At 38.9% G+C, this 26,889-nt stretch overlaps 1 long non-coding RNA gene across 7 annotated transcripts in view; it reads left to right on the top strand.

The window, feature by feature from the left end:
- The first annotated feature begins 5,572 nt into the window (after positions 1 to 5,572).
- LOC144316459 (uncharacterized) overlaps positions 5,573 to 26,889 on the top strand; it is a 167,877-nt gene continuing 146,560 nt past the window's right edge. Inside the window, exon 1 of one of the 7 annotated variants that reach the window (XR_013382428.1) lies at positions 5,573 to 5,729. This is a non-coding gene — a long non-coding RNA (uncharacterized LOC144316459). The remainder of the gene's footprint in view (positions 5,730 to 26,889) is intronic. The other 6 variants (XR_013382431.1, XR_013382426.1, XR_013382427.1 and 3 more) reach the window with 6 other exon arrangements.

The raw sequence follows: 26,889 nt of genomic DNA, 5'->3' as shown, positions 1-26,889 counted from the left end.
TGGAGCACAAAGCAAGCAATAAATCTGTCACCCTGAAAAATCAGGTTGTGACCTAGAGGAAGGAGCAAATTGTGACTTTAGGTAAAAAAGAGTGACCTACCAGGGAGGACAATTTATCATGATAACAAAATTGCTGGTGCTCTCCTGACCGACCAGGAAGAAGGGCTGCAGTAAGCAAATTCAGGAGATGCAAGCGTCCGAATATTTTTAACTGATCAATATTTCCAGAGTTCACAAGCAGCCAAAAAACTGTCATTGTTCAGAGTAAGTACATTGCTCACCTGATTTGTAAAAGGAAAAGCTGAGAGCTTTAATTATTCTCTTAAAAAAAAAAGTCACCACTCAACAACTGGCATTCTTTGTAAAATGAAACTAAATATTCTCCTGGGGATTTAGGTGAGAATTCTTGATTTTTATGAGGAGACAGGAGATAATGTTACCTGGAAATGCTAATGGAAATTGACTCTTGGGGATTAATGTCCTTCACCCAGGCTTGCATTAGAACTGTTCATGCTGGAGAGGAAACCAAGCGAATAATATCATCTAGGGAATTATAAAATAAAGACTTAGGCAAAACTGGAGGTTACTTCAGACACGAATGCTGATTTTCCACTAGGTTGGGTACCTTCCGTGTGCCCCTTCAGATCACTCCACCCTGCACTGTGCCCGAGAGACCGTTTCAAAGGGCTCTCTGCTCAGGGGGTTTCAGTTGGGTCCAGTCAATGGGCGGCACCTGCTGGAGAGTAAAGGGAAGAGGAAGCTGGGGTATTTCTCCTCTGTCCCCCTCCCTGCGGGGTGACTTCAGACTGGCTGAGTCTCTCTTCTGAAAGTCACAGCTCCTGCAAGGTGACATTTTCTGCACAGCCCTTTCTGGCTCTAGATTCCAGTGACCTCTTCTTTCCCTTGACACTTCTGTTCCAGGCGTGATAAATGAGCCCCACCCGTAGGCCCTCAGGGCACGTACGGCCCTATCTTCGTGGTTTCCATGCACCCTGCTCACACCTTTGTATATTAAGCTTTACTAAACTAGAGTGTGCTGTTTCCTGCTTGGTCTTTGATGGATAGACACTTGGGTAGCACTTTCCAAAGACTTCAACAGCCTCATGGCTTTCCAGGAGCTCTGGATGACTAAGACACTTGAACAGGCCTTAGGCAGGGATGGCAAATGCTATCAGTCATGGGATGAAGAATGTTAAGTTTACATTATGTGGCTCAATCTTGGTCATGATGTGCTCAAGCTTTGTATACTATAAAACTGTGATTTTTTTTTCTCTTTCTAGATTTTGCTGACAAGTACAGATATGATAAATCCAGCTTTATGTCATCATCACTCCTCCATGAATTTGAAGGCTAGATAAAGCATTCAGTGCCTGAGCATTAACACCCATTATCTTCAGCCCCTGTTGCCACATGGCACAACTTATTTTCACTTCACCAGCTTACAAATTCAGCTGTCCTCCCAACAAACTTGGCAGGCTCATCCCATTTCTCAGAAGAGATTTAATAGCAGTGAGTTCATGTACTACAAAGACTTCATTACTTTTATTAGCTTTCCGTGCTCCCTGCTTACTGGTGCACTGAGAGGTCTTACTGAATAATCCATAGTTGTCAGAAATATAAATGTGCCCTAGCATCATACAGCTTTAATTCTACTTATTTTATTTTCTTATTTAGGACATTTTGGAAGAGATTAGATAGAGTTCCTTCTGTTGAGGAATTTGCTGCCGAGTGGTGGAGGCTTATGTCCAATTTATGAGTAGAGTGGAATATCCAATTTTCACGTGCCTATGACACCTGAGAAAATGCATTCATAATGCCAAGTGCTGATTCCTCTTGCTTTTCAAGCTCAGGCAAATTTTTTGGTAGAAAATAATTTATTTACTACTTCATTTAACCAAATATTCTCTATCTTAGACAAGTCAAATACGTTTGAGTACCTTTCTTTAATTATGCATAAATTGTGCCTAGATATCTTTTAATTTTTTTATTTTAATTTTTTTCTTTTTCTTTTTTTGGAAAGATTTTATATATTTATTTGAGAGAGAGAGAGTGCATGCACGAGTGTGCGCACACAGTGAGGTGGGTGGAGGGCAGAGGGAGCGGAAGAAGCAGGAAGCCGTCTCAAGGCATACTCAGGATGCTGGGATCACTACCAGAACCTGCTTAAACAACCGAGACATCCAGGCACTCCTTAGTTTTTATCAAATTCTATTTTGTTTTTTATTTTTTTAAGAATGTATTTATTAATTTATCAATTAATAAATTAAATTACTTAATTTTATTAATAATAAATTATTAATTTTAGAGAGAGACCATGCATGTGCCTGTGTGGGGGAGGAGGAGTGTGGGGGGGTGGGCAGTGGGGCAAGTGGACTCCATGCTGAGCACGACCTGCCATGGGGCTTGATCTCACAACCCTGAGATCACGACCAGCACCAAAACCAAGTCTGGTACTCAACAGATGGAGCCACCCAGGTGCCCCTAAATATCTTTTTTTAAAAAACACCACAAGCAAAACTATTGGAGAGTATTTTGTAAAATATTGGGTTGCTTATTAAATCTGTATTATTTATTTATGTGCTCGCTTCGGCAGCACATATACTAAATCTATACTAATTTAACTATGATTAGTTGTAGTATAAGCATATACATACGAACAGAATAAGACAGGGGAGAAAGAACAAGTAGAAGTAGAGTTTGTCCAGTTAAGATCCATACCAATAAATCAGAATACCCAACAACAGTTGCACAAAATCTTTCAATTGTCTTAGGCTTTAGTATTATTTATATAAAGGAAAAAGGGGGTGCCTGGGTGGCTCAGTTGATTAGGTGGCTGACTCTTATTTCATTTTTTTACGGTTTTATGTATTTACTCATGAGAGACACAGGCAGAGGAAGAAACAGGCTCCATGCAGGGAGTGAATGCAGGACTGGATCCCAGGACCCTGAGGTTCCGCCAGTCCCGCCCTGGGCCGAAGGCAGCCGCTCAAGCCCTGAGCCCCCCAGGGGCCCAGGCAGCTGACTCTTGATTTTGGCTCAGGTCATGATCTCAGGGTCATAGGATTGAGTCCTGCATCAGGCTCCGAACCGCTGTGGCATTTGCTTAAGATTCTCTCTCCCTCCCATAAAATAAAGGCCAGAAACTGGACTGACCTCAGGACTAAGCAAGTATAGAGTATCTGACAACTCATGGATTATCTTTCTTATGTAATCTATATCTCTCTGGGATTTCCCTTATAAAACAAAGAAGGATTATGCGAAAGCACACATTTTTTGAATGAGAAATAAAGACGGAATCTCTCTAAGGGGCGCCTGGATGGCTCAGGGGCTGAGCCTCTGCCTTGGGCACAGGGCCTGACCCCGGGGTCATGGGATGGAGCCCCCCCCCCAGTTGGGCTCCCTGCATGGAGCCTGCTCCTCCCTCTGCCTGGGTCTCTGCCTCTGCGTGTCTCTCATGAATAAATAAATAAAATCTTAAAAAATAATAAAATAAAATCTTGTTAAGAAGAAAACATCTGGCGAACCCCAAAGGGAAGGAAGCAGGGAAAGATTGTTCATCTCCCTTGATAATGCTTCTGTATCACAGCTGAATTTCTTACAAGAATCTCCTATATTTAAAAAAAAAAAAAAAAAAAGAATCGCCTACCTAGTGGTTCCCTCTTTTATATTTATTTATTTATTTATTTATTTATTTATTTATTTATTTATCTATTTATCTATTTATTTATTTAGTGGTATCTATCATCTATCTATCTATCTAATCTATCTATCTATCATCTATCTGTTTATCTATTTATTTATTTAGTGGTATCTATCATCTATCTATCTATCATCTATCTATCTATCTAATCATATTTATTTATTTATTTACTTACTTTACTTACTTACTTTTACTTACTTACTTTTACTTACTTACTTTTACTTACTTTTCTTTACTTTTACTTACTTTTACTACTTTTACTTACTTTTACTTATTTACTTACTTACTTTTACTTACTTACTTTTACTTACTTACTTTTTTACTTACTTTTACTTACTTACTTTTACTTACTTTTACTTACTTACTTTTACTTACTTTTTTACTTACTTACTTTTACTTACTTACTTTTACTACTTTTACTTACTTACTTTTACTTACTTTTTTACTTACTTTTACTGACTTACTTTTACTTTTTTACTTACTTTTACTACTTTTACTTATTTTTACTTACTTACTTTTACTTACTTACTTTTTTACTTACTTACTTTTACTTACTTTTACTACTTTTACTTACTTTTACTTACTTTTACTTACTTTTTTACTTACTTTTACTTACTTTTACTTACTTTTACTACTTTTACTTACTTTTACTTATTTACTTACTTACTTTTACTTACTTACTTTTACTTACTTTTTTACTTACTTTTACTTACTTTTTTACTTACTTTTACTTAGTTTTACTACTTTTACTTATTTTTACTTACTTTTACTTACTTTTTTACTTACTTTTACTTACTTACTTTTACTACTTTTACTTACTTTTACTTACTTACTTTTACTACTTTTACTTACTTTTACTTACTTACTTTTACTTACTTTTACTACTTTTACTTACTTTTACTTATTTACTTACTTACTTTTACTTACTTACTTTTTTACTTACTTTTACTGACTTACTTTTACTTTTTTACTTACTTTTACTTACTTACTTTTACTACTTTTACTTATTTTTACTTACTTTTACTACTTTTACTTACTTTTACTTACTTACTTTTACTACTTTTACTTACTTACTTTTACTTACTTTTTTACTTACTTTTACTGACTTACTTTTACTTTTTTACTTACTTTTACTACTTTTACTTACTTTTACTTACTTTTACTACTTTTACTTACTTACTTACTTTTACTTACTTTTTTACTTACTTACTTTTACTTACTTACTTTTACTTACTTTTACTTACTTACTTTTACTTACTTTTACTACTTTTACTTACTTTTACTTATTTACTTACTTACTTTTACTTACTTACTTTTACTTACTTTTTTACTTTTACTTACTTTTTTACTTACTTTTACTTACTTACTTTTACTTAGTTTTACTACTTTTACTTATTTTTACTTACTTTTACTTACTTTTACTTACTTTTTTACTTACTTTTACTTACTTACTTTTACTACTTTTACTTACTTTTACTTACTTACTTTTACTACTTTTACTTACTTTTACTTATTTACTTACTTACTTTTACTTACTTTTTTACTTACTTTTACTGACTTACTTTTACTTTTTTACTTACTTTTACTTACTTACTTTTACTACTTTTACTTATTTTTACTTACTTTTACTTACTTTTACTACTTTTACTTACTTTTACTTACTTTTACTTACTTACTTTTACTTACTTTTTTACTTACTTTTACTTACTTACTTACTTTCTTTCTTACTTACTTTACTTACTTTCTTACTTACTTACTTAGTGGTTCCCTCGTATCCGCAGTTTCGCCGCGGGCGGCTCCTCTCTCCCGGCAGCGCCCCGCGGCCTGGAAGCCCCGCCGCCCCTTCTGACGAATCATCCGCCGGCCAATAGCAGCCTAGCTCCGGCGCGCGGCGGGCGTCCTTCCGGTCACGTCATCCTTCACGGAGGCACTCCGTCGTCTGGCGTCGTCACGAGGGGGCTGACTTTGACGTCATAGTTGGAGAGAAAGGCCGAGGTCAGGCCCGCAGAGCCCTTCCCGCCGCGCCTTGGTAAGGGGGCCCTAGTTGCTGATTGGTCATCGCCGTTAACCTCTCCGTGCGCCCCGTTATGCGTTAGACCTTGTAGGGAGGCCGGCGCAGAATATACAGGGCTTCCGGGCGTCCGTGGGGCGTGTGGGCACGTGTCCCTCGTGGGTTTGGGGCAGCAGCGCCCTCGAGGTTTTCTCTGTTTTTTTATTTTTTAAAAATTTTATTTATTTATTCATGAGAGACACACAGAGAGTGGCCGAGACCCAGGCAGAGGGAGGGGCAGGCTCCACCGGAGAGCGCAGTGGGGGGGGGGGGGGCTCCATCCCATGACCTCGAGGTCACGTCCTGGGCCGAAGGCAGGCGCTCAACCACCGAGACACCCGGAGGCCCCGCCCCCATTCCTTTTTATTTAAGTTCCATTTGCCAACATACAGTGTAACATACAGTGCTCATCCCATGAAGTAGTAATTTTCTTTATTTTTAGGATAAACATCAAATGTCTTTCTCAGGCTTACAAGGCCTTGCAGCTTTTGACCCCTGTGTTCCTTTTTAGCTCATTTTGAGCCAGTCTCTCACGTGTTTGCTGTGTTCCTGTTGCTTGGGCCTCATTTCAGTCTCTGGAATACAGCAAATTCCATCCCCCACAGGATCTTTGCACATGAAGTTTCCTCTTACTGGAATGCTCTCTTGTAGTTATTTACTTGCCTACATACTGGCTCCTTCAGGAAACTTCTAAGTGCTGTGAGACTAGGGGTTGTGCTCCCTCCCACTTTCTTTTTTCTGCTTTTTATTGAATCTGCAGATACATAGTTCTGGCATACAGAAGAAGCTCAATAAATATTTGCTACAAAAGCATATACACAGCTAATAGCTATTACCAAATTAAATTTTATGTTTACATTTTATTATTTTATTTTATTTATTTTAAAGATTTTATTTATTTATTCATGAGAGACACAGAGAGAGAGAGAGAGGTAGAGGGAGAAGCAGGCTCCATGCAGGAAGCCAGTCATGGGACTCGATCCCTGGACTCCAGGATCACGCCTGGGCCAAAGGCAGGCGCCAGACCGCTGAGGCATCCAGGGATCCCCTATGTTTACCTTTTAACTGTGTATCAAAATATAAAAATTTTGTGCCAGAGCTTTTGAAACATGCACTGATGTTTTTGAATTTTATGTAGATCTACCCATCGTTGTATTATGGCTTCTGTTATTGGTAATCATGCTCAAAAAGGCTTTTCTCAATGGAAGATGATATGAATTATTATCTCTTCTTTAATAATATAACTGTTTTTATTTTTTATTTTTTTATAGCTCTTTCTTTAAAAGAATATTAAGTTTTTAACCGTATGGAGTGTATCTGAGGGCAAGATGTCAGGTAGTGAGGTTTTTGTTTTCCATATAGTGGCCACTTGTCCCAACAGACTACAATGAGTGCTCTATTTCTTTCTTAAAATGCTTTTATTTTGTATTTTATATGTAGTTCAGACTTCAAAAAAAAGATTTATTTCTTTGAGACAGGGTGAGAGAGCACAAGCAGGGGGAGGGGCAGAGAGAGAGGGAGAAGCACACTCCCCACTGAGCAAGGAGCCCCACATTGGGCTAGAAACCAAGACCCCAGGATCATAACCTGAGCCGAAGGCAGATGCTCAACTGACTGAGCCAGGCTGGTGCCCTATTTCAGACTTTTTTGATACTTAATTTTGGTCTATTCGTCTGTCATTTTGGTGACACATTATTTTAAGAATGATGACTTTTAGAGCATTTTAATATATGGTTGTGTTATCTATTGTTAACAATTATGCTATCCAACAACCAGCCACAGTGCAATGGCTTGTAACATCCAGTTGCAGAAGATAGTTAAGCCTTAATGCCCTAAGGCATCTATTAATGAATTAACTATATACTGTTTGGGAGAATGGGGAAAATATTCACTCAAGTATTTTTTCCTCCAGGGCTTAATTTTCTCACTGACACTCCATTGAGAAAAATACAGCTTAAAAACAATAAACATTTATTTAGCTCATGCATCTGGAGCTTGGAATTTTGGCTGGGCTAAGCTGGGCAGTTGTTCTGGCTTTCGTTGGGCTTATTCTTAAGTCTGGTGGCTGCTGGCTGTGGACTAAGATGTATGCTATCAGGCCACATATCTCTGGATCACCAGCAGGATCGCCCAGACATATTCCATGGTGAGGGGCAGAGAGCAGACACGAAGCAAATGCAAAAGCACATTTTCACATCTCTGCCTGAGTCAAGTTTGCTAACATCTCATTGGCCAAAACGAGTCACACAACTGGTCTCACGCCCAAGGTGCAGGGAAATACACTCCACTTTTCCTAGAAGGAACTGCAGAGTCACATTGCAAAAAAGGTGGATACAGAGGATAAAGAAATGGAGTCCATTAATTTAGTTCGTGTACCACCATGAAAGTCTTCCATCATTCTTTAATACTTTTGACTAGCTTTTCCTGCAGACTTCTTGTATCTTAGAACCATTTTGTGAAGATAAGAAACACCCTTTGGGATTTTCAGGGAGAGAAGGTATATAAGTTGGAAACTGACCTAGATATTTTTATGTATTCATGTCATTTAATCTTTCCAGCAAGTTAATCTACCACAGTGCATATTTTACAGGTAATGACACCGAGGTTCAGATAGATTCAGTAACCATCAGACAGCTAGTTAAGTCGAGAACCTGGACTCAGACTCAAGTTTCCTGCCTCAGAGTATACCTCTTCCACTGTGGCATGGCTTCCTTTGGTAATTTCTGTGAGGAGCATGCGTGAGAATATTCATCAATAGATTTGGAAAACTGTAAAATGAGCTGAGACCTAATGATTCTGAATTTCCCCAAATAACCTGTGTTTCTGTAAATACAACTCTAGAAGTTTTTGGTTTGTAGGAGAATCTATTGTATCTCCTTCCTGTTACATCCATTCGTTTAGGTAACATCATTGACATAGTTGACTGAAGGAGATGAAATAATCACAAGAAGTGTACCTGGCATTTATTATGGAGATACTAACTTTTTAGCTCGATTGTGATATGATCCATTCAATTTTCTGGCAATTTAGAAAAATATTTTTTCTTTTTAAGTCTTTATTTATTTATTTATTTATTTATTTATTTATTTATTTATTTATTTATTATTTTTTAACTTAGGTAATCTCTACACCGAACATGAGGCTCAAACTCATGACCCTAAGATTGAGTCCCATGCTCTTTTCATGGAGCCAGTCAGGCACCTCCTCAAAAATCACTATTTTCAAGAGTATTAGCTATGTCTTTATGTTCCCAAAACTTTCCTTTGGGAGGCTTTGATTTGGGTTTAGAAATGATGTACAGAGCTTAGGGCCAGTGGCACGAACTGGTGGTAATGTTGCCAGGGATATTGTCATTTTATCCTTTTGGCAAACTATGCTCAACAGGTGAATTCTCGATAGGATGCCAAACAGTCATTTGAAAACTGAAACATTAAAAAAATAAATAAATTTAAATAAAGAAAGCAAACATTCATTTGGATTTTGGTTAAAGTCAAAGTGTTTGTTACTAGAAATTCTGGAAGTGAGCAGCAGTAAAAACATCAGCAACAAAACTTCTTGGAGTTAAACTTGTTTCATTGTGGATATTTTTAATAAAAGCCAAACCATTTCCTGTATGAAAATCTTGTCACGAAGCCAAGTGTCTTAATATTCTGGGTGGGCCCATCAATCTAAACCATATGTTGCCCAGTGTGGAAATGGTTGGAGGTGGGAAGAAGAGGTTGAAATCTGGGAGCCCTGGTCTTGAGAGTGCCTGGTGATCAAGCACCACGGGTTTGCGTTGGGTAACTTATACTCATGTGTGAATCATGAATATATTTATTTCCTAAGACTTCATTAATCTCCTTGACCATTACGGGCTTTGGCATGCTGCAGCCCCGAGGACCGTGTAGTGTTTGCCTTGAAGGACCTAGGAAACATCCCCGAGAACCCTATGTTGATGAAAAATGCCATTCAATCACTTTATCTTCAGGATGGCAGGACTTTCTGAATTACCACATGGAAACCTAATAATGTCCATCAAAAGCACGTGCAAAGATAAACTACATGAGAATAGTGTCGAACTCCTAGAGAGAAGGGATCACAGAAGTTGTTAACTCACAGCATGAATTTAAGAGTCTTTGCAAGGATTAGAGGGAAGGTGTGTTAAAGGGTCCACAGCAGGCACTTTACACATATTAGTCATGATTGTTAATGACTGCGGAGTTGTCTCAGTTATATTATTCTAAATGGAAGAAGGAGGATGGACTAGATCAGTGGTGTCCAAAGCTGACTAAGCATTGGAATTTCCTGAGGTGCTTCCTAAGATCCTAGATTTCTAGTTTCCAGCGCTGGACGTTCTTATTCAATAGATCTTTTCTTCTCTTTTTCTTTTTTTAATTTAAATTTTATTCAAATTGAATTCTTAATACATAATGTATTGGTTTCAGAGGTAGAGATCAGTGATTCATCAGTCTTAATATAATATCCAGTGCCCATTACATCGCATGCTTTCCTTAATGTTCATCACCCAGTAACCCCATCCCTTCACCCCTGTCCCTCCAGTAACCCTCAGTTTGTTTCCTATGATTAAGAGTCTCTTATGGTTTGTCTCCCTCAATAGATCTTTTATATAAGGCTCTGCAACTGATTCTGATGGCCAGTTAAATTTAGAGACCACAGAGTAGGAGGTTTTATTTTATTTTTTTTAAGATTTTATTTATTTATTTATGTGAGACACAGAAAGAGAGGCAGAGACACAGGCAGAGGAAGAAGCAGGCTCCCTGCGGGAAGCCCGATGCAGGACTCAGTCCCAGATCCTGGATCACGCCCTGAGCTCAAGGCAGATGCTCAGCCTCTGAGCCATCCAGGCGTCCCAAATAGGAGGTCTCTAAATTCCTTTTCTGCTGCACATTCCAGAACTTAAATTTGGAGTATTGAGAAGTTTCTGGTTTTGATACTTATTGCTCAAGCTCATGCAAATTTGCACTAACCAAGGTCAACCAATCTTATCAAGGTGCCTGTGATATTGCTAGAGCTGGTTATTCTCAGTGCAAATTGGCTTTAATGGGCCTCACTTACTCTCTTTTAGCCATTTCAGTGCTTCAGGGAATCCAAGACCTGTAGTTCCTGTGGATGTATCTCAACCCTTAGCCTACTGCCCAAATTCTCATGTCTTCATAAACAAGTTTATCCTATGGTATGAACAGAAATAAACGAATGCCAAACAAAGTACCTGCTGTCACATTTTTTCTGTTGCCACATACAATTTATGCCCAAATGTGGGAGACACTCCCAGATGTGTAACCCCTGTAGCTCCATGCATTTTTCTCCTAGACAAGAAAGCATATCATGGGACGCCTGGGTGGCTCAGTGGTTGAGCGTCTGCCTTCGGCTCAGGCCGTGATCCTGGGGTCCTGGGATCAAGACCCACATTGGGCTCCCTGCGAGGAGCCTGCTTCTCCCTCTGCCTGTGTCTCTGCTGCCTCTTTCTATCTCTCATGAATAAATAAATAAAAATCTAAAAAAAAAAAGAAAGCATGTAACAGAATAATTCATCAATGCATACATTATACATACAATCGTTATATATGAATGTATACGTCTGCATCTTAATATATCCATTTGAAAAAAATCAGACAATTATTTGTAAATGATGACACACATCTATCTAAAAGACCTATGCGTTTATGTCCAGATATATGGTTAAGAGTTGCCAAGATAAAGATTTCTAATATCTAAGAAAGGCACACATTTCAGTTCAGTTACCATCCTCAGCTGTAAGTAGAATTGTAGAGGTCCTCTCTGCTCTCAGACTGGGTGTTGCCTGCCTTCTGCTCTACTTTGGGTTGGTATTCTGGGCAGCCTCTTTCTAGCACATTTGTTATCTTACCAGAGTAAGAGAGTTTGTGGTTTGTGGAGGACTTGTGGTTTTTGAGGAAGTTGGGATATTTAGTACGTGATAAATTAGGAATCATACACTTGCCAGGAACTTGAACTGAATTGAACCAGGAACCCAAACCTGGGGCTAGCTAACCAACTTCAGTTTCTGAAGCAATAAATTAATCGGTTAACCACAAACCAATGGAGAAATGTTTTAGTTTTAACCTAGTCAACCTATTCAAACCAGAACCAGTCATGAGTATTTTTTCTAAAGCCACAGAACCATAACACTAGAATGTTTTCAAATAAAATCTAAATTAAATTTGATTTTAGCTCCTAACTTCAACTCTCATGGTTGTAGTGCTTTTTGTAACATTTTACATGTTTAGCATTGATGGTAATTTGATGTATGATAGTATCTTATGTTTGAAAATCATAGAAACGATGCCAGTTTAGGAATGTTACTTTATATGATTATTATAGTATAAAGTGGAAAATCCTGTGATAGACTAGATTCACCGAAGGTTTGTTGAAGGTGAGGGATGCCTGGGTGGCTCAGAGGTTGAGCATCTGCCTTCGACTCAGGGCGTGATCCCAGGATCCGGGATCAAGTCCCACATTGGCTCCCCGCAGGGAGCCTGCTTCTCCCTCTGCCTGTGTCTCTGCCTCTCTCTCTCTCTCTGTCTCTCATGAATAAATAAATAAATCTTAAAAAAAAAGGGTTTATTGAAGGCGAAGTGATGAGACAGAGGAAGAGGTGGATAGTGTCTAGAGAACCAATTCAGATGTTTGTTGCATTGGTCCATTAAGTTTCTTCTATGGTAGTCATTAAAGAAGGAAATAATAGATCCAACTTCTTGTTCATATACCACTTGCTATCTTGTACTACTGAGGAGTAAATGTTAAGGTAACTTAAATTTATTGATGAATGTAATTTTTTGGAGCTTAGTTGAAAGCTTCATTCTTCTCTTACAGGCAGAGACCTTAAGGCTCTAAGAGGGCATATCATACAGCTCTAAACGGAAGAACTAAGTTTTAAGCCCAGCTCCTTTTGATTCATAGTCCAAGTATCGACTGCCATGCTATATGCCCTCTGTCTTGAGCCTTTGTCCTGTTGTTGCCTGTTTATTCCCATATTTTCTTCCATTTTGATGGAATTAGCTAAAGACCCAGCTGGTTGCTTTGATGCTTTGGCAGTACCATACTGAATTAAGTTTCCATTTGCTCTTCAGGGAGCAAGAGCCCTTCGTTTATAACTGAGAGAGAGAGAGAACCAGGGAACGGCCTGGTTCTCTATCCTTTCCTTCTCAGGGGGTTGCAGCACATTAAGGGAGTTTGAGTATCACAAAGCCTTGTACAACTTTTTGCTCTGAGTGCTGTCTCCGGCTGCTCTTCTAACCTCAAGTAAACTGATGCAGCAGAAAGCCAACCAGTGAACAAAAACCTCAAAACTGACCCGGCTCCATTTTGACATCTGCTCTGAAATGAACCTCTTAAGTCCCTTGTTTCCATTAGAAGATTGTTTTAAAACATATTCCCAAGGAGATGAATTTGATTCTTTATTTCTTCAGGTTTCTTTGGCCTTCTATTACTTTAACTGCAGCCTTACATTTTCTGAAGTAGGTCTGCAGTGAAGCCAGGCAGAGCACATTAACAGACCTAGCATGCCACGGCTAAGTAATCCAGTAAAAGTATTCTTGTTGTGCAGTGCATGCATTCATAGGACCATTTTAGTTATTGCTATAATTAGTTCTGATTCAAGTATTCCACAGAGAATGAGGTTTCTAGATTGAAAGTGGTCAGATGCAGGTTAGCAGTGGGGATGCAGGATGCAGATGGCAGACAGAGCCTGAAGGAGAGATGAAAAATGTTTCTATATGCCTCAATTTGTAGCATTTCTGATTTTTATATGGACATTAAACTTGGTCAAGCTGAAGTGCCATTTGCTTTAAGAGAGGATAATGTACACTTATCCCTATGAATTCTAAAAAATAGACCGAAGCTGGAAGTGGCAGCCTATGGGACAACTTAGAGTGACATGTACATTACAGAATGCCTATAATATAAGGCTTACAAAGAGAAAAAGAATAGACACATTTTACCTGTATAGTTGTAGGTAAAATTATTTTCACCCTTGACTGATGGTATAAGAACATAGATCTTATATCTGGAAGAGACCCAAGAGATCATGTAGTCTTTTCTAAATTGCAAGTATGACAATTTTTATTGATGAGTCAGCAGAATATTTACTATGGGCCAGGGACTATGCTAGGAATTAGGAGCGGTAACATAAATAATACACAATGCCCCCTTCCCTCAAGGAATTGATGGTATAGTGGAGGAGATAGAAGTCTAAATAGTTTTTCAAAACAATGTGTTGAGTGGCATCTGGCATCATGTACCCTGGGAGTTCAGAGGGACTCCTGACGGCTGGGGCAGGGTTCTGAAAGGTTAGGGAACATGTCAGAGAGAACATGCTTTTTGAACTGACATGGATGACAAGGATGCCAGAAAATCTCTAGGCCAAAGAAGCTTCATTCTCATGTGTGAAGATTTGGTTGTGTCAAAGAGCATGTTGCACTTAGGGAAGTAAAATGTTCAATAAACCTAGAGCTTCTGAGAGAGCTAACAGGAGTTGTCACTGGAAAAAAAAAAAAAAGCGAGGCCATGAAAGGATGTGACATTAAATTAGGGAATGTGGGCTTCCTTATATATGCAGTGGGATAATTGTTTTGGATTTTACTTTATTTATTTACTTTTTTTTGTTATATTTTGGGTTTTAAAGAGAAGAGTGACATTTGGGTTTGTTGTTTGTGGTAGAAATCCAAAAGATAGACTGTTAACTGTAGAGAATAGTTTTGGGGAGACTCTCAAGGGAGGTACACATGAAGGCCGTGAGAATGGAGAGGAGGGAACTCATCTGGGGGAATATTAAGGAATATAACTGTAGTATTGATGGGATAAGGAAGGAGAAAAGTAGAGGAAAACTGTCAGATCTATGACATGGGAAAGTGATGGGATGGTGATGTCACAGTTGGGGAAAAAAGATACAGTTTTGAGGAAGTTTAAATATGAAAATATGATAGAGTTTAAGATTTTATGGGATATTAAAGTGGGAATATCTACCTATGAAATAGATTATATTCCTGGAACTGAAATGAGATGTCAATCCTAGAGAAATGGGTTTGGGAGTTAATCAACCTGTAAATAACAGTTGAAGCCATGGGAATACATGCTATTCACTGACAGTTTATAGAATAATAGGAAAGAAGGACAGTTCTGGTCCTGGAAAATATGGCAGACCAGAAAACTTGAGAACACACCCCTACAAACACATACAGATCAAAGATACAATGCAGCATTTTCCTAGAGCAGAGCTGCACTCACTCAGAAAGTCATGGGTATTTCCAGGAGTCAGAAACAGAGAAGGAGCAGAAAGCTTCCTTCACTCCTTCTAGATTATGACTCTCTCAAAATTATAATGGTAAATGAGTAAGCTGAGGTGGTGCCTGCCTGCTGGAATGAAGTGGAGGTTTTGCAGCTTTCAGTAACCTAGATGATTGGGTTGTAACACACATGTGGTCAAGAGATGAAGCTTTTGTTCCCAGTGAAGTAGAGTATTAAAATTCAAACCCATTTGGGATCCCTGAATGGATATAAGTACTTCAACTGGTGGATTAGGGAAAAAAAATGCCCACTGGCACAGAAAGAAGACGAGTAAACTCTTCTACTTTGGTTTTGAGATTTAAAAAAAAAAAAATCTCGTGGGAATTTTCCCATAAAACTTTGTATCAAAAAAATTTTGGGGGGGGTTCAAAAACATTTTTAATCACATTGAGGTATATTCACAGACTGTAAATTTGACAAATGTATGTAGTTATGTAATCACCAAAATAATCAAGATATTGAACATTTAATGTACCTTAAAACATCATAGGAATTCCCAAAAAAGAACCATCAAAAGTCTTTGGGCACAAAAAACTCAGGATTATACTCTATAGAACTTTGAATAATGAAATAATCTGGTAGAAATCATAAGAATTTTTGGAAAGAATGAATTCATAAAATTATTGAAAATATAGAAAAAATAAGACACTGAGAAAAGACTAAATAGATTAGAAAAATAAGTAATTTCTAGGAATGAAAAGTACAGTCAGTGGAATAGAAAACTCAGTAGATAGGTTAAGTAACATATTAGCCACAGCTAAAGAGAAAATTAGTGAAGTGGAAGATATTTTTGAGAAAATAACCTAGAAAACAGTTTAGAGAAATTATATATGTCATATATATGTAACAAAGTATATACATGTATAATATATAATAGTGCTACACAATTATATAAGTATATAATTATAAAACATAAAAATTTAATGTACATTTATTATATATGTAATTTCCCTAACTAAAGAAATTATATATAATTTATATACGTACACACATATATGTATATATACACATGCAACTATGACTGATAATAGGAAATATAAAAATAAGTTAATACTAAAATTCTGAATAAACACAACTGCTAAAATAGGGATATTAAAATTAAAGTGTTTTTAGGTTCTTATATTGTTCAGGAGGAGAACAGAATGGTTGATTAATTTTACATTTTATCAAGCCAGATATGAATATTAAATAATACTATGAATATTAGAAAGTAAATGTAACCTAATTTCTGCTTGTGGTAATGATAGACATTCTTGTAGGAAAAAATCTTATGCTGAGCTCATCAGAAAAACATGACTAAATATTTATTTATTTATTATTATTTTAAAATTTTATTTATTTATTTTTAATATTTTATTTATTTATTCATGAGAGACAGAGAGAGGCAGAAACATAGGCAGAGGGCAGAGAAACAGGCTGCATGCGGGACTCGATCCTTGGACTCAGGAATCGCACCCTGAGCCACTGATATTTTTACTGTCTTCACAGTGTTACCTTACTCAGAATGTCATATACTTGGAATCAAACAGTATGTAGTCTTTTCAGATTGGCTTCTGTCGCTTAGTAATATTTATTTAAAGTTCCTCTATGTCTTTTCAGGACTTTATAGTTTTCTTTTTTCTTTTCTTTTTCTTTTTTTTTAGCACTGATACCGTAAAATTTTAAAACCTGCAAAATTATTATATGTGTATATAAATTGTTTTTTTTTGTGTGTATATAAATTGTTAAAAATCTTCACACATTATAGAAATACGCACAAGAATGATGAATACCAAAATCAGGATTCTGGTTTTACCTCTAAAAGTGAGGTATGAGAATGGTATTGATGAGGAATGCCGGGGTGGGGGGAGCGTTATTGTATTTGTAATTTCTTTCTCTAAAAAAAGATCTGACAAATCTGAGCAATCCTTTTTTTTTATTTGTCATCTTACACTTTGTACTTTCTGTGCTCTTAAAATAGGTCATAATAAACATTATTTTAAAATTATAAAAGAGCTGGTGAGAAAACTGGCTTGAAAACCAACATCGAAAGGTTGGGCAGAAAAGGCAAATAGAGATTCTTAGAAAGAGGTCAGGAAATAGAGAAACCAGGAAATCCCAACCACAAGCACTGTAGGGTAAGGAGATAGCATCCCAGTTAGATGCTGCTGAATGTCTCAGTAACGTGAGGGCTAGATATAGGAGGGGGAAGGCACGTGATTAAAGTGGATCATGAGAAATTTGGGGACTGGTAAGGCTGGAGAACAGGAGGTTAGCTTGTTGGAGGTGCAGGTTAGAGGGCTATTAATGGTCTAGAAAGTGTGAGGAAGGGAGATTACTGTGGGGTAAACAGGAGGACTGAAATTTCCATGGGGTCGAAGAACATGTGGGAATGGGGTAAGCAATCAGGTGAGGTGGAGGGAGAAGGTGTAATGCGATTTGGAAGATTTCATACGGGAGCAGTTTCCAGGGTCCACAGACTCCTGGTTTGGTACTGGCGTTTGTTGTTCTGAAGGGAGAGGCCAACGCATTTGGGAAATCAAGGAGCTGCGGTTTTTCCATGAGTCTAGGGACGGTGGAGGGTAGTGGTGTTCAGGCTGCCAGAGTTGTCCTCTCAGCTCTGCTACTTACTACCTGTGGGATCTTGGCCAAGAGCCAGTAGGAATATCTAAGCTTCCATTTTCTCATATCTAAAATGGGCTTGGGGTGCTTGGGTGGCTCAGTCAGTTAAGCATCTACCTTTGGCTGGGGTCATGATCCTGGGGTCTGGGATGGACCCCATGTTGGCTTCTCTGCTCAGCGAGGAGCCTGCTTCTCCCCCTCCCTGCTACTCTCTCTGCTTGTGCTCTCTTTCTCTCCATCTCTGTCAAGTAAATAAATAAAATCTTTAAAATGAGCTTAATTGTAGCATGTGCCTCATGGGATAAGTGGGAAGATTAAACAAGATAATTCATGAAGGTAGTTACACAGCACATGGAAGGTGCTTAAACATACAGATAGTGTTTTAGGTGGTGGAAATAAGCACTCCCACATAATTGTTGAAGTTGCCCATGATAGTGTAAGACGTGAAAGGAAACATGTGAATTGGGTGCTACAGTCATCAATGACTTTCGGGTAACAGTCTGGAAATAGATGATTGAAGTTGACAAGGAGGTGGAGAAGCTGGTAATAAATAAACATACCATGAACATCAGGGGAAGAGGGTTTTGCAGATAAAAAAGAACAGTCTGAAAATAGCAATAAGCAGCGGAGAGAATACAGACTTCTCATTGTCTCCTAATGTAGAAATATACATTCTGGTGAGAGAGAGAAAGAGAGGGAGAGAGTAAAGTGAGAGAGATTGGGACGTGGGTGCAAATACGAGAACAAAGTTGTAAACACAGGACTGTGTGAGGGTGAGTCCAAAACAGGATGGGTGAGCCCAAGGGCTTGCATTGGAGTGTTGTCTGAAGAAATATGGATAACCAGGATAGCATTAAGGAACTGCTCGAGATGTCATTACAGTTATTTTAGTGCCTATCTCTATTCTAGTGACTTTTAAAATCTTGAATTTATTGACATTACAGTTTCAGGAATGGTGCTCAGGATGCAAAAAGGTCTAGAGGCAGATACAGGTCTATATATAAAATGGCATGTGAGGAGGTGGGGAGGGGTTGATTTATTAATTGAAGTTTGGGAAGGCTTCATGGAGGAGGTGGCATTTTATTATTTATTTATTTATTTATTTATTTATTTATTTATTTATTTATTTATTTAAAAAGATTTTATTTATTCATGAGAGACACAGAGAGGGGCAGAGAAACAGGCTGAGGGAGAAGCAGGCTCCCCGTGGGGAGCCCGATGCAGGACTCAGTTCCAGGACCCCGGCGTCACACCCCGGGCCAAAAGCAGCCGCTCAAACGCTGAGCCACCCAGGCTTCTGGAGGAGGTAGCCTTTTAAACTGGGTTTTGACTGGTGATGAGAAGATATGCATGAGAAAATGTATCATGAACGGGAAGGTTGGCTAAAGAATCTAAACAAAAGAGAATAGTAAGATTCAGAACATGTAAAAATAGCACATAATCAGTGACAAATTTTTTAAAACTAGTGTTAAGATGATTGCTCTGATAAAAAACTGATACGTAGCAAGATAAACACAAGCTGGGAATGCTCAGTAGATCCTTTTTTTTTTTTTTTTGCCTTTACTGAATGTCAACTAAACAAAGCTGCTTTCAAAATCATATACCAGGAACTTCCTTCTCAAGTATCATGCAGGTATCTTGTCTGTCTCCCAGGTTACCTTGGCTACTCAAGATACTACTACTTAACAATTACTTTTATTTCAGATTGTGAATATGTTTAAGATGAGTAATTAAAAATTCTAGACCACTAATGCATTGGCTCTGGAAAAAAAATTTTTCCCCCTATTTTTAGAACCAAACCTGCTTTCAGTGTACAATCTGGATTGGCACTTAGATGAGTTTGGGATAAGCAGATAATCAATCACAGCCAGATAATAGACATCAGTGATATTGCTTTGCAAGGTATATGCTCTGATTTATGTGAGTGGATTGTTGTTTATGATACCTTTAAAATATTTGTGATGGAATAAGGCTTTTATAACCAAGCAGCAAAGACAAAGCCATTATTTTATTTATTTATTTATTTATTTATTTATTTATTTATTTATTTATTTAAACAATCCATTTATTCCTTATACTGATTAAATTTGAATGTTTGGTGTGGTCGTCAGTAACCATAGTGTATGTAATTCATATAAATGAGTGGCTCTCAGGGTGAGCATATTAACCAGTTGGCAACACAGACTTAGGTTGTTGGTTTCAAAACTCATTTTTGAAATGGGTGTGTCATTGAAACCTTTGTGTATCCAGTCTAACGTGGGAGGATTAAAGGCATTATTTTTACTGACAATTTCCTTAACCTATTTTCAAGAGTGAGTCATTTTTAAGTATCTGCAAATATGTCTCCTCCGTTAGCTGCTTTCATGGATATGCCGTGTCAATGTGCAAATAAATACTTGTATTTAGAAAGTTAACCTATCGTGGTTCCTGCAGCAGCTTATTGCTGCCCTCCAATTTTATTTCCCCCTTTTATCTCTTGTCCACCGTGGTCCCTAACTTCATGTCACGTGTGTTCCTGCTATAGTAGTATACAGCAAATATTCCTTGTCTGAGCATGCCCTCTTTTCTTGGTACCAAACATGTATGCATTGTCTTCTCGTGGGCACTGCTTTGTCATCCCCATCCTGCCCAAGGGCTTGCCAATCTGTACTCTGAAGCACGTCACCTCCCACCTTCCAGGAATCCCACGCTGTTTATTTCTCTTCTCTTTTTGTTTATGTATTTATTGTTTAAACTGTTCTGCTGTTTGGTTTAATTGATGGGATTTGAGAAAATCTGAGAGCCTACTACATGGGTCAGTAGTACTTCTGCAGTCTGCGGTGGATAACAGGATCTAAAGTATGATTTCCTTTTTCTCAAGCATCGTCACCCTTCTCTTAGATTATTTCCATCAATTTTTAATCATGCTTAAGTACCTCCAATTAAAAACAAGCCTTCACTTGATCCATCATTTCCTTCTGTTTCCCTGCCTCATCAGTCATCTTTCTTTTACAGCTAAGTTCCCTTAAAAACTTGGAAAAATTGTCTATTCTGGCAGTCGAGTTCCTCACCTTCTTCTTGCCAGCCCACTCCTACTTCTTTTCCCATCTTTTCTCTGCCTCCTGTATGGGTTGCCCTCTTCCATGTGGTTATGAAACACTGAGATACATCAAGGCTCTGTCCTAGACCTCTTTTCTTCATACTCTCTGCTGTCTTTAGCCCTACTGGAACAGCAACTGGCTTCTCTCAAGAAAAAATCTGATGCTGTTGCCAGAATAAGGAAAATGGACACTGGAAGCAGCTATTAGGTAAGCAAAAAATAAACAACAGAACAAAACAAAAGCAGACTAGAAGTCTATCACAATGAGCACTCTGTTATTTATGATTTATCCTCAAATTTATCATTCCTTTTTTTAAAGATTTTATTTTTTTTATTTATGAGAGACACAGAGAGGCAGAGACACAGGCAGAGGGAGAAGCAGGCTCCATGTAGGGAGCCCAATTCGGGACTCGATCCCAGGACCGGGATCATGAGATCACGAGATCATGACCTGAGCCAAAGGCAGAGGCTCAACCACGAGCCACCCAGGCATACCTGTCATTCCTGTTCTTTCTCAGCCATCCTATACCCAACCATTTTGTGGCCCCTTTCCCACCATCTATTACTTACATGCTTTTGAACTACTTAACACACATTTGGAATTTTTGTTTCTCCCCCAAACCTGCTAAATGAAATCCTACCCACTGCCTAAGACCCAGAAGCTATCTTCCTGGAAACCCTAAATTAAACTTCTCCTTCTATGTGTTTTCTTAACTATTTACTTCTCTGTTTGGGCACTGATTCTAATTTATAGTATAGTTACTTCTGTTTTGCAGTCCAGTTCTCTGCTAGAGTGTAAGCTCATTAAATTCTGTGGGGACAAGGACCGTACCCTGTTTATCTTTTTTTTTTACCCCTCATAGGCTTTAATATGTCGCCAAGTTCATTAAGTGCTAAGTAATTTTTTTGTTGGTTTGAGATTGTTGTCTTTCCTAGGGAGTCATAAGCAGGCATATTGGAACTTTACAGAATTAAAGAGAGACAAAAGGAAAAGATGAAGTTTTATTTTTAACACTCTGTTATTTAAATAACAAAGTCAGTCAGAATAGGCATAGATTTTATATTCCGAGAGCTACTGCGTTACAAGAGCTCCTTATGTCTCATATTGTTACATAGAGAAGATAGCCTAATACTAAATATTGTGAGTTTTTCCTGTAGTCTGGTTTTATCTCTAATAAATGACCTGCCCTTTGGTTGTTTGTGTTGGTCAGACATGAGCCTCATGTCCTAAACAGATGCAAACAATTTTGGAATAACCTCTTTCAACAACCAAGTTCTAGGAAAATAGAATCGCCACTGTGATAATTTGGAAAGAATACTGATGACCTTCAGCTTCAAAACAATGCAATTGCAGCATCTTTCATGTATTATTTATGAGAACACTCATTCTATAAGTCATACAGGGAGGGGCATGGCCCATGTTTATACCCTAGAGGCGCTTGCACTTTCCCAAGGATGGGTTAGGAGAACATCACTGCTCATATCTTTTTCTAAACACTGTGTAAGTCTGAGGTGAATGTGACCTCAGTTTTTTCTTCTCCAAGACAGTTGTGCTTATAGGATTCTAGAACAATAATTTCAGCAGAAGTAACTTTCCAATCTGAATATAAGACCCTGACAAACACGGGTGCTTCACATTGGGCTGACTCAGCATTACGTCACACAGAAAACTGTTTCTCTGACAATAGCAATGGGGCACGAATTGATGGAGATAGAGGTCAGGGACACCATGAAGGGTAAGTAAAGTGGCCTCTGTTAGTGGTCCTTAACTCTGTGCGTGGCGAATTTCAATTTCCATGCAGCTCTGGATTTCTTCTTAAGACCTACCTCGTACAGGTCATATGTCCAGAAATACAGCATTGTCATTTCTGAATCACCTGGCTCCTACAGTCTTTGAGGTTATTTCCTATAAATATCATACCTTCTGCCAAAAACAGAGTAAGACCTTAATATATCATATTTAAGAAACAGAATACACAGAGTCGATTATATTCTGGTTGGTTAAAATGATGTCTGGGAAAGGCAGTATTTTATCATTTATTTTAATGTCTTTGTCTTTTAAGATAACTGACATTCATCACTTTCTTTGCTGCCTATGTCTTTTTTTTTTAATCAACGTGTTTCTGTGTTGTTTGAGCCAGAAACAGACTTACGTGGGGATGATTCTGTTTTAAAATTATGCTTTTTAATGTGTAGAGTACTTTCAGAAGCGTATTGCGCAAAAAGGGCAATAATTAGGGCATAATTGTTTTACAAAGAGGATCTCTGCTTTACTAAGTTACTGTGGCTTCATTTAAAAAAGAGGCCTACTTACTAGTGGTTGTCTATTCAAATAATTACTTGCTAAACAGCCTGGCTAGAAGAGGATTTTTTTTTAAATTTTTTTATTTATTTATGATAGTCACAGAGAGAGAGAGAGAGGCAGAGACACGGGCAGAGTGAGAAGCAGGCTCCATGCACCGGGAGCCTGACGTGGGATTCGATCCCGGGTCTCCAGGATTGCGCCCTGGGCCAAAGGCAGGCGCCAAACCGCTGCGCCACCCAGGGGTCCCTAGAAGAGGATTTTTAGGTTATTCTTTACCAATAGGGTTACCAGGTAAAACACAGAGTGCCCAGTTAAATTCAAATTTCAGATAAACAAGTAATTTTTTAGTATAATATGTTCCAAATATTGCATGGATATACATATACTAAAAAAGGATTACTTGTTTGTCTGAAATTCAAATTTAAGTGAGTGTCTTGTCATTTGCTAAGTCTGGCAAACTTAATTGGGTAGCAGAAACCCTTGAAGCATTGATGAAATGTTTCATCACAAAATTTCAACTTGTAAACAACCATTCTTTGGGTAACATTTCTCTTTTTTTTTTTTTTTAATTTTTATTTATTTATGATAGTCACAGAGAGAGGGAGAGAGAGGCAGAGGCACAGGCAGAGGGAGAAGCAGGCTCCACGCACCGGGAGCCTGACGTGGGATTCGATCCTGGATATCCAGGACCGCGCCCTGGGCCAAAGGCAGGCGCCAAACCGCTGCGCCACCTAGGGATCCCCAACATTTCTCTTTTTTGCATTAAAGGTGATTTATGTTAGACAATACACACAAAAGTTCTTTGTGAATTGAATATATGGGTATGGAAGTATTGTTGATGTGCATTACAAACAGCATCATTCAAGAATCCACAGGGCATGACAACAAAGGCTTGTGTGGAGAGAGGAAGGTAAGAGGATTTTTTTTTCTTCCGTATCATTTCAGTCTTCCTAAACTGCCATGACACAAACTCTCTTAGAGGGACAAATACAGGAAGTAAGTGGTATTGGAGCTAAGTTGAAAGCAATTAAAAGGAAAAGAGAAGAAGCAGAGAGGGCCAAGGCACTGCAAAAAAAGGCGACCTGAGTTCAAATTCTACAGGCACAACTCAGAAGCTAATGTTACCTAACTTCTGGTTGTTACTGTTTCTTTCTTCTTCTTCGTCTTCGTCTTTATTGATGAAAGACACAGATACAGGCAGAGGGAGAAGCATACTCCACATGCAGGGAGCTCAATGCAGGTCTCGGTTCTAGGACCCCAGGATCACGCCCTGAGCCAAAGCCGGGCGCTAAACCGCTGAGCCACCCAGGGACTCCTGGTTGTAGCTGTTTCTGTTGGCCCTCTAGATACATGGCTTTTTGCCGGAAGCAGCTGAATCCTATCAAGAATAATTATTGGTAAGGAGGTAAGAGAACAACAATGATGAAAAAACAAGGAAGGGGAAGGACAGGAAGGAGGAAAGAGAAAAGAGGATAAAATTTAGAAGTCTTAAAAAATTTCTTAAAAAGTAAGAGGAAATGCAAACAACCATCCTTACTTCCCAACAATAACAAAATCCCAGGGTATTGCTTCACCTTCAAATTCTTTCCCCCAAGTCCTGCTGTGATTAATGCAACACAGTTGCAACTGGTTAAACAATTATTAAAATTTGTCTAATGAATGGAAATATTCAAAACAATTAAAAGGAGGCTATCCAGCTCCCCCATTTCCAGATGAGGAGAACTAATATTTTGAAATCTCTAGCTAAGTAACATTGTTTTGGCCAATTGTTCAAATCATTGGTAGATTTTTTTTTCACTTTTTAATCTTCCAACACTAATACGGTCTAGTTTTTATACCACTTGCTTTGTGAAACATACAATTGATATTTTAAAAAAGCAGTTGTACATTGTAATAATGTCCTATGGCGACAGATGGTAATTACACTCACCAATCCCTTTGTTGTACACCTGGAACAATATAATATTGTATGTGGACTATATTTCAGTTAAAAAAAAACGGGAAAAAACAGAAGGCATTAGCACAAGGCAATCTCCTTTCCAGTGGAGTGATTAATAAACATATACCTCCAAACCCTAAGATGTAAGAAAATTAAAAGGATCCTGCTTAAAGAATATTAAGGGATATCATTATTTTTGTATAGAGAACAAAGCAGGTTTTTTCCTAATAGTGGGAAAACTGGACTCGAATCGAGGTGCCCTTGACACCTATATTTTGGTAGAGCCTTATAAATGAATAAGTTGAGGTCTGATCACGATCAAATGGTGTTTCACCCAAACGTTATCAGTGTGTGGCAACACATTGATTAACCAACTCTGGCACGTAAAAGTTTCTGAGAGTTAGGAATAGGACCCAGGCTAGCTGGTCTGCGGTGAGGAATCCGCCCCAATTAGGAGCCACTCCCCAGCTGTCCTGAGGCTCTTCAGGACCGTGATCCTGGCCAAGACCGGCCTCCTGCAGCCCCTCAGGTCCTGGCGTCTAGCCCGAGGCACGGGCTCCAGTGGAGCGCCTCATTATCATAGCTTGCATGGCTAAGATGCAAATGACGGCAATTAATCCACTCGTATTTTCAAAGAGATGGTTAAGGCGGAGCCCTCAGCCTTTCCCTGTGGCTCCGGACCCAGCGACCCCCTTGCAGGTAGGAGCCCTGACGGACTCACCGAGGCCTGGTTTGCACCGTGGCAGCGGAGAAGCCCACGGCTACTGCATTTAGCAGCCTCATTAGGTAACGCTGTCTACCCTTAATAGTTCACAGAAACGCTGTCGGCATTTGAAAACAGCGTTAATGGAGGGAGCTTTGGGGGTTTCGGGCAGCTGCTTGGGCGCCCTCGCCTGTGCTTCTCTGGGCCAGCCGCCTTCCCGCCAACCGCGCAGCTCTGGGCCTGCCCGTCACTCCTGTCAGGTCCTATCTGCGTTTCGGGCGCTCCACGGGGCTGCTGAAGGAGGCAATCATTTTAAATGGCTCCAAACGGAGTCAGTTATTGCCTATTATTTATTTACTTGATCTCGGAGTCACAAGAAATTATATAAGCAGAGATCTGAGGCCTCTCTGTTGGCTTCGGCCTGGGCTTGCCCGCTCTGAGTTTAGGTGGGGAGCTTTCATTTGCTGTGAGCTGCATTTTAAGTTGCTCTCTTGAGGCAGGTCTGCTCATTCTGGGGCCTCCTTTGTGCAAAGCTGCTTCCAGTACAGCCAGACCTTCCTTGGGAAACTTTTCCATCTTGGACCGCTCGGAACTGGCTCTGGGCTACCTGGCCCCTCGTGGCTGGCACAGCGGGTACGTGTCTGCAGTACAGTTTCTTTCTCATTCTTCCCGGCTTGCGTATGGGGTGCCGCGTATTAGATAAGCAGACTGCGCCTAAGACACCGAAATGACTTAGATGGTGATGCATTGTTTAGGAATTGAAGGAAGAACCCATTCCAGAAATCTCAGGACTTCTCTTTCATTTCCGAATAGAGAAAGGTGTGTCTTTCCCTGGGAGGTTCTGATGAAGACACTCCTGTTCCATCACATGTGTCTTGTGCATTTGCCGCTGATCTCGCTTTCATCCCGTCGGCAGCAGCGTACACCAGTACCTCCCAATGTTTTCCATTGTCGTGGTTCGCATAGAGCAAAGTGATGTTTGTACTGCACACAGGGATGAGCCGAAGGGGATTTGAGGTGTCTGTATGAAGCCTGGGGGGAAATTCATTATTTCTTGTATTTAATGATTATGAGAAGAGAAGAACTTACCAAGCATTAGTGGAGGTATCAAATATTAAAAAAAAAACCCAATAAATAAAACATTTAAAAAATTTTTTACGATAGGAATGCTTAGGTGGCTCAGTGGATGGGCAGCCGCCTTTGGCT

Source organism: Canis aureus, chromosome 6, assembly GCF_053574225.1.
Source record: "Canis aureus isolate CA01 chromosome 6, VMU_Caureus_v.1.0, whole genome shotgun sequence".
NCBI lineage: Eukaryota > Metazoa > Chordata > Mammalia > Carnivora > Canidae > Canis > Canis aureus.
The sequence above is the reverse complement of the archived record's forward strand: the minus strand, read 5'-3'. Positions and strand labels throughout refer to the sequence as shown.